Genomic DNA, 9,117 nt, shown 5'->3' with positions numbered 1-9,117 from the left:
CACAATTCAAAACAGATACGGTTATAGATATGCAAAGGTCTACATATTTCCAACCGTATCTCTTTCGAACGGGAGACGCCTAACTAGGTTACGTGATATACGAACATCATACGGAAAGAGAGGTGTAGGATACCTCACCTTGCTATCCTGCAAAGTGACGAGTCGTGGACGATAACGTAGCCTCTCCTGCAAGAAAAGAAACATAGAACTGTCAAGTTGTAATTTTGGCAGCACCTCCCCTGCACGGGAAGCTTTCTTAAACCTACATCAAATCAAACGGCACGATGGCCGACAACCACATCCACTCCAATTTTTAACGGCACGACCACACACATCTCAAAAGGAAGCAAATAATTCATCAATCATTCATCCTTTTCTAATTTCTTAAAAAAAAGTCCTATCACCTCCCTAGTCGTTCTACCCTTTTATAATTTCTATTTTTTTCAAATTTCTAATCTATAAGTCCTTTTCTAATTCATCCTATCATTTTCTAATTTCTAATTTATTTTCTAATTAATTTAAACAACAAATATTGAAGAATTACCGACCGAGAGCGGCGAGGGGGCAAACGAGGCACGCCCGGGGCCGGGTGGCGCCGGCGGGCGCTTTCCCTAAGCGCGGCCGAGGCTGGGGGGTGCCGGCGAGGCTAGGCACGCGCGGCGGGTCGGGGCGGGGTGCGCCGGGGGGGGGGGAGCAGCGTGGCGCGTCCGTGGGCACTTTCCTGGGGCACGGCCGAGGCTGGGGGGCACCGTGGGGGGGCGGGGGGCGGTGCCGGGGCGTGCCGTTGTGGACGGGGCAAGGGAGGCGCGGGCGTGTGCCTGGGTGTGTGCCTGTGTGCCTGAATTAGGGCGGCGGGCGGGGGGTAAATTAGGGGCTTTGCCGAGTGCTAGATCGCCAGCACTCGGCAAAGTTCCTTTTTTATTTTTTTTCCTAAATTTCAAACGGGAGCTTCGCCTGGGCAGTGGGGCCCCTAGAAAAGTTTGTCAAGTGTTGAATATTAGACACTCGGCAAATAGCTACTTTGCCAAGTGTTTCCATATGACACTCGGCAAAGTACGCTTATATTTCATGCGTAAACCTTTAATAACGTGTTTTACTAATTTTTTCCCGATAAACTTAAAAAAACCTTATCAAAATCACTAAACAATGCCTATTTCATTTTTCTACTAACATTATTGCATTATTTCACGGAGTTATAACTCAAATTGAATTTATATCTATTAAAATTCTATAATTGCAGTTAATAAATAAAAATTATCAACGGATCCGAAAAATTTCCAAAATTTGACATGAACCAATCTATGTTGTCTATTTCCTATACAAAAAGTTTTGAAGTCAAACCCAAATTCAAGTGTCAGTTGGATTCAAAATCTTACCGGATCGTTCCAACTTCTACGAATCTTCTCCGGAGATGCTTCGATTTGTAAGCATCATACGTCACAAATTGTGCGAAACCTTCTCAATTTTTTACCACGGCCTCCACATATGATATGATGGCATCTTGACAAATCTCGTGATTTTTAGACTTTGTTTGTTTTTTTAGAATTTAAAAATCATTCGACCACACGTTCGTGGTCGTGTTTTCTGAACAAAATGTTCGAAATTTATTTTCATTTCTTGGATGAGACCTCAATTCGGACTCAATAACATGAATATGATTTTTCCACTCATTTTATTCCATTATTTCAATCACTTGCCGTTCAAATTTGACTTAAATCAACAAATTACTCTAAATGAAATCAATTCATTAAATATAGCAAATAGACCAAGAAATAGACCACCTTCTAACATGAAGTGACAAATGTCGCATGTGGGGAGTAGAAAAAGTGTGGAGGGTGGAGGAGGGAAAAATAGTTTTGGTTTTGCCGAGTGTCACAAAAAACACTCGGCAACCCTAGGCGTTTGCCGAGTGTCGTGAGAAAACACTCGGCAAACTTATGACTTTGCCGAGTGTCGGGCGAAGCACTCAGCAAACTTGGAACTTTGCCGAGTGTCTCTGACGGACACTCGACAAAGGACTAACGTCCAGCACGCCCCCCTAACGGAGGTCACATGTGCCGGTCACGTGATGAAGATTTGCCGAGTGTCATTTGTTTGCCGAGTGTTATTTAAGGTTTTGCCAAGTGTTTTCTATTTGACACTCGGGAAAGAGAATTTATGCCTAGTGTAGAATGTTTGCCGAGTGGTTTCACGGAAACGTTTGCCGAGTGCCCGAAATAAAGCACTTAGCAAATAAAAAAACACTCGACATTTTAACTATTTCCCGTAGTGAAATGTGCATAACCATCGAGGCTAGTGGCACATACATATAAATATAGAAACATAAATAGTGTATGTGGATAGCACACACGCGAAGTAGCAAACGGCAAACAGGGGGGCTCAGGTATGATTTATAAATATGTAAATACAAATACTGGATATCAATATTGTCTATATCACCATCATATGTTTCATGACTTCATTCACCTGATTTTTCATGTGTGGGATTAAAATCCGATGGGCCGCCCCTTTCAGGTCCATGCTAATTAAGTTGCTAACCCTAGTAATAAATTGTCCAACCCTATATATCCATCACATCTCCCTCCCGATTGCGTAGCGCCACTGCCACTAGACCATGCGCCTCCACAACTACTCGTCACCCTTCCCCAATGGCAGCCAGCTGCAACCACCACATGCTCTATTCTCACCACTAGCATATATTTTTACAGCAAATTCGCCTCTTACTCCACCCTTCTTCATTCCTTGGCTCCGGCGGCTCCAGCGGCTCCCGAGAGAGAGAGAGAGAAAATATGGTAATCTTACTTTTCTCGTCTTTATATTTTAGAACATATGTCTACATATTTTGATACGGATATATTATCTTTATCCATATGTGGAAACAAAAATTTGGATATGAATCGATATACACATATCCAAATTTAGGAAATGAATCCGGATGCATCATATTAACATAAGCACATCACATACGTAGGAGAATAACTAGTCCTAAAAACGTCATATATTAAGGATGAGAATAGTACATGTATCTCGTATTGTTGTTTCCTTCATGTTGTCGTGTTGGAAGATGCATCGGTAGAGGACATCTTACCCATCTCGTTTTCTAGGTGATTGTTGTATGCTATTTTTGTATCGAAAAATGTATTTTGTAAGTCAACATTTGTTCTCGAGTTGTCGTTGTTGAAGTATGTTTCCTTTTACTGACACTAGACCATTCCGCACGCAATGCGCGCCCTACCATTTCAACAACCAAATACAAGTAAATAGAAGGCAATGAAAGGCAACAAATGGCATGCATGGCACAGGACAGATTCATCACCAAATCACAGCATATGCTAACAAACACATCATCAATACATGCTTTGCACGCCTATCAACATTGCAGCAATAGAGTTTTTATTCTGACTGAACAAACACAGCTAAAAAACATTGAACAAGCTACAGCAGTATCATACTTCCACAGTCAAAGAATCAACAAATTAGGTTCGGTGCAACACTTGCGGTAAATTGCATGTTGGTACAACAATATCAAAGTATATACCAACATAGGTAAAATGTTAATCTAGCGGGAACATAAGGATCATATGTATCTATTGCTGGTAACAAATTGAATTGTCTACCCATAGCCGGTAGCTCATATCAGCGGAGATTTCTATACTAAAAGGTTCATAATCACGTATATGCGGCCAAATGATAATGAAGATCATATGAGCATCTCATGGTGTAAAGAATCAAATGATTATTCTGGGAGAGACCCATGGTCTTGTCTATCACCTCTACGGCGTCCCTTGTATTGCTCCATTCAGGCTGATTGATAAGAAATTGAGAAGGAAATATAATTAGCAAATGGAAATGGTTACTTAGTAGATATAAATTCAGAAGGAAAAAAATGATTCAGGACAATGTTACCTCAATGAACTTCTGAAGATTGGGTCTGCCCTTTGTGATATCGTAGTTCTTGATGTTGGAATAGAATATCTGAAACCTTCCGATAAATCGCACATATGCTATATCCACCTGCACATCAATCTGATTATAATAGGGATTTTGATGAGCAGTTAAATAAATATGCATGACACATATATGCTTCCTAGATGTTGAGCTCTCTACCTGCGGCTCTGAAAGCTTGAGCCACGAAAAAGGGGAAGCTGATTATGAGTTCAGAGTTTACAGAAATTTATTAATCTTAACAATACTTCTCTATGCTTGGTATTTCAAAGAATTAACTGAAGTCATAGAACCTAAGAAGGTAGGAAAACAACGATTCTCAAATATTCAGGAAAAAATAGTGACCCTGCTTCATATCTTAAAATTAAGACCATCAGTACAATGGTATTCTATTGTTATGATAATTCATGTTCTATATACTTCTATGTAAGTGCTTGAAGTGACCCTACGAAGGATAGTCGTACAGATGCTCGGCTAGTGCTGACAGGCAAATAAGGCAACATCTCTGATGTCAGTTGTGCGTACGCATCGCAGTTTGCCCTGATAAACTCATACTACTGTGATGAATTATATTTCCTATCTAGCAGAACATGAAGAAGAGATCAAGAGAAGCAGCATCTTTTCATGTTCCATGAAATTTGTTGTAAAATGAATCTATATGAATAGGAAATTAGGAATGGACCTAACACAAAACAAAAGGAAGTCAATTACCTTGCCGAGCTGACCACCTCCTGCCTACATCTGAGTGCTGCTGCTGGACAGTTGGCAGGTGGGTCAAATCAGAAGGCAGCAACTTTGGGATTCTTTGATCCATGGGGTGGTGTTCTCACTCTGGGCTGCTTCGGGGGAGGCAAGGAGGAAGGAGAAAGGGATACGCACTTCTTCCTTTGCTGCCAACCATGGCCGCCACGGAGGCTGGTGAGGTCCACCTGATCTGCGAGCAAAACTCCAACCACAGCAAACATTGACTCAGTTCTAGCTTCTGTGAGGTATCAACTGGAATATGAAGAAGGCATGACAACTTTTTGAATTACCTTATATGCAACATTAGGGTACTTTTTTTTTGCGGGTAAATATTAGAGTACTTAATCAACTTCATATTCGAAAGTCCCTCCTTAATCTGCATTCAACCATGTAGTTTTGTCATCAGCAAAAAAATACTGCTGCCAACAGCTACTAATTGAACTCTGAAATAGACAAAGATCATTGAGCTTGCAAGTAAAAACAATAATGAGGGACATAATCTGAAGGGAGGGATCATGATCTAGAAGACATAAATTATCACCAAACATTAAAAATGCACAATAATCGAAAGCGTGTAACTGAAAGTGACCAGCTCAACGATCTTGCGCCTGATGACCATTTGATTCATTAGTGCAAAGATAGCTAACATATCTCTATATATTTTGATGTTATGACCTTTGGATCAACCAAGCCCCAAATTAGACCAATGAATCATATAGCACCAACTTGCAATCTAGGTAACACAGGCCAATTCCTATGACAGCTTTAAATAGCACACACTGGTAGACATTAAAACGAATTACACGACAAGCGACAAAAATGAAATTGCAGCCACCTGACAACCTGCAAACGCGAGTCTGCAAATGTTTTTTCACCTCATGGCTCATGGTGTTTACGCAGTTCTTCCCAAATATCAGCTGCCTCCACTACTTGCCTTCGATGTGGTGACTGTCATGGTGTTCAGGGTACGGAAAATATGAGACAATCCGATCTTAGAGACAGCAAAATCCAAGATTGAGAGAAGGACCAGGAGGACAGGAGAGGTACCTGGAGCGGGCGATTGTCGAACATGAGCGGGCAGCCGGGGGAAGAGCTAGGCCCCTCCCGAGCGTGCGAGTAAAAGCCTCCTCCAGGAGCCAGAGCAGTACCCCCTCACCTTGGACCCCTTGCCCAACCGCATCAGGAACGGCACAACCTGGAGGCAGCCGAAGACGAGGACGTCCAGCTTGAGCCCCGTCCAGCCCCGCCCTCCTCCTCCACAGCTACCGCCAGCGCGATGGAGATGTATGGCGGCGCGCGAGCGGCGGTGGGAGAAAGAGGACCTACCCCGGCCGACCGCGCCGTCGGGTCGCAGCGGCCCGCGCTGGGCCCGTGCCTCGCCAGGGCTAGGCTGCCGTGCCGCTCCAGCACCGGGGCCGGCCCGGACCACGCCTCCGGGGCTGAGACGGCGGGATCGCTGAGGGGCCGGAGGTGGCGGCGTAGGAGAACTGAGGGAGAGAGATCGGGAGTGAGGGCAGCGGCGGTGGGAGAACGAAGCCAGGTGAATAGGTGAGGGTGAGACCGCGAGAGATGGGAAGAGATAAGGCGGACCCACCACTCGCCCTCAGCGTCGCCTTGCGCCTGCCGCGCGCTCCCGCGAACTCCGACGCAGCACAGATCGACACACGTCGATTTTCATAATTTAGCAGCCTGTTGGCTTCAGCTTATTCAGCCGACTTATCAGCCACAAAACAGTACTTTCCTCTCACAACAAATTAGCCGTTTCAACTTTTCAGCCGACTTATAAGCTGAAGCGAACAGGCCGATTAGATGTTAATTTAAAGACACTCCTCTTTACAATCTGAAATAACACCCATCCTGCATCACAAACCGCAGTCAATCTTTTTGTTACTGTAATTTTAATCCGTATGATGCTAGTTTATTGGAGACTCATCTTTGCTATAAACATAAAATTATTATTTCTGTTTCACAAAAAGATACTTACTAGTCTTTTGTTTACTATGTTTTTAATTAAAAAACGCACGTGTGCCGCAACGTGCACTGTATTAGTGAAGTTTATATAAAACATCCGGTCATCCGAGACGTCATCTTAGTCGTCATCTTTTTCCTAAGCCCCCGAGAAGTTCGTTCTGGTCATCCGGTGGGAGAGCCGTCATGGTAGCTCTCGGGGAGGGGTGTGTTTAATAGACCTCGTAGAGCTGATTCTCTGTTGATTTCAAGAGGAGTTCTACCCAACAGTTTTTCAGAGAGAAGTGATTCTCTACTGATTCTGTAAATTGATTCTCCGAAATAAATTAAGAGGTTGGGAGCTGGATAAAGTAGCTTCTCCTGATTATTCATCCTGATTTTAAAAGTTTATGCTGGAGAATCACAACCACAGAATCACTTCTCTCAGAGAATCAGTTCACCTAGAGAATCAGGATTAGATGGAGCTCTACCAAACAGACCCTAACTAGCTGATCGGGGTATTAGCTACTCACTCTGTTTTGAAATACAAGTCATTCTAGAGATTTCAAAACACACATGTACCCTTGAGTTATGGTGTAGGTACAGATAACAAGGAATCGATTTTAACTAGATACTTCGAAGCTTCCACCTTGAACTCGTCAAAGCAAACCTACTGGCTTGGTTACGACGACGTCCAGTTGGCAGCTCCTGGCAGCGGAGGAAGACCTTATTTTGTCAACTTTGAGGAGAATTAAAGGAGCTATCTACAATGTCGACGGAGGAACTATTAGTTAATCTTAGTGTCTTTGGGGAGCTGCAGCGCGTCAATTTTTACTCAATCAAGTGCCACTCTTAATTAGCAGAAAGCATAAAATTATGTATCAAATCATAAAGGTTCTTTTGATGCTACGTGGATTAGTGCATATTTCCACCACTGCTTACATGCCGAATCTGTTAAAGCTTTCTGTCAGCTTTGGTTGACGGTTGATTTGTTCTTAGCGTCCTGAATGAAAATGCAGAGCCATACTTTGGTCACATCCTACCTTCAGGTTCTTTACTTGCATTTCCGTTCCCCTGTCCGTAAAAACGAGCTGTGTGATTCCAGGCCAAACCGCCCAGAAGCCCTGTAGGTTGAGTCAAATTGGTTGATGACGAACCTTTCAGGCTTGCTATCTGGCTTCAACTTCCTTCAGTACGAAGTATGCATTGTTTCATTCTCAAGAACATGCGAAATACAGGCCTGCAGTTCCATCAAAAGATGGGATTTAGCACTACAACATACGGTGAGCACATTGACACATGGGGGCGCTCAACTACTGTAGTCAATCTAACAAAAAAAATGCAGCAGCAGAGAAGGTCAGAGTCCATCGGCGACCTGTAACGACCAAGAAGCAACGCTAGAGACTCGAAAACGACATGTATTGCACCACACCTGCCTCTCTACAATTCTGTAGCTTAGATTTGGATCAATGGGCACTCTGTTCTTCTAGTTCTGAAAAGATCCAGCATTACCCTTTTTGTGCCGCCATCTCTTCATTTGCGTCTAGCCCACCTCCAAGCTTCAAGTGTTTGATCAGGTAAGAGAACAGCGTTAGAATGCAGATCCATTGAAGAACGGCAGACGAAAATTGCCTTGAGCATGCGTGGCACGAAAACATATGGTCACAAGTTTATATAACTCCAGGGCGTAAAGTTTGTAAACTGAATCACCAGTCTGAAGTACCATTAGGAGAAAACGGCAACCTAGTATTAAGATGAAAAGAAACAGTTGGTCACCGTTTCGCAACTTGACAAAGGGACCCGCCCAAATGATGACGGTGAAGTCATAAAATGTGACATGGTACCAGATTTTTCCGTTGAATAGAATATATCAGATTGAAACGCTTAGTGTCTTGAGCAACACATGCTATAAAATAAGTAAATACAGTTGTGTCTTTACTCAAACAAGCAAAGCAAAGTTAATTTCACTTCATACAACGCATAGTGGATGGCTTTGGATACCCAAAAATCCCTCTTCTCACAAATACTTGAAGTATTGGACTATGTTCAGTCAGACTTTTGATTCTTAGACAATCAGTAACATCTAATGATCTAATGTACTTAGTCAGGAAACATGAAAAATAATGTGTAGATTTTTTCCTTGAGAAATCTTGAAGTACTTTCACTTTATCACATATTTATCGGATTTGATAATCTATTCTAAGAGAAAATATTTATCAAATGTAAGTCCACCAAAACAAGAAGTTTTTTTTTACATAGCAGTAGAGTGAAAGACTCTGACAGTTTGATATGCAAGAAGTAAAGAACAATAGCAGATAACGCGTAGCCTCGAAACAGCCCTAAATTGATATGGTCAGCCACAGATATCTTGGTGTGTGGATAGGGGGCAGCTGATCAGCCTCATCCTATCCACCTCGAGTATCGGGAAGATCCACTAGTAGAGAATTCACCTTCCATACGCCTCATTTTGTCCCAGTTTAA

At 42.8% G+C, this 9,117-nt stretch overlaps 1 long non-coding RNA gene across 6 annotated transcripts; it reads right to left on the bottom strand.

The window, feature by feature from the left end:
* Positions 1–3,344: 3,344 nt before the first annotated feature.
* LOC101781475 lies at positions 3,345–6,237 on the bottom strand. Of its 6 annotated transcripts, none has more exons than XR_001163966.2 (6): positions 5,737–6,237; positions 5,525–5,637; positions 4,980–5,065; positions 4,657–4,891; positions 3,907–4,014; positions 3,345–3,804 (listed from the first exon to the last, which is right to left on the bottom strand). It is a non-coding gene; the product is annotated as an uncharacterized LOC101781475 (long non-coding RNA). The 6 variants fall into 6 exon arrangements; XR_001163967.3 differs by having other exon boundaries at positions 5,533–5,637; XR_001163968.3 differs by having other exon boundaries at positions 4,657–4,879; positions 5,533–5,637.
* Positions 6,238–9,117: the final 2,880 nt, after the last annotated feature.

The sequence above is a fragment of the Setaria italica genome, chromosome IV (assembly GCF_000263155.2).
Source record: "Setaria italica strain Yugu1 chromosome IV, Setaria_italica_v2.0, whole genome shotgun sequence".
NCBI classification, from domain to species: Eukaryota; Viridiplantae; Streptophyta; class Magnoliopsida; order Poales; family Poaceae; genus Setaria; species Setaria italica.
This window is presented reverse-complemented; position numbering and strand designations above follow the sequence as displayed.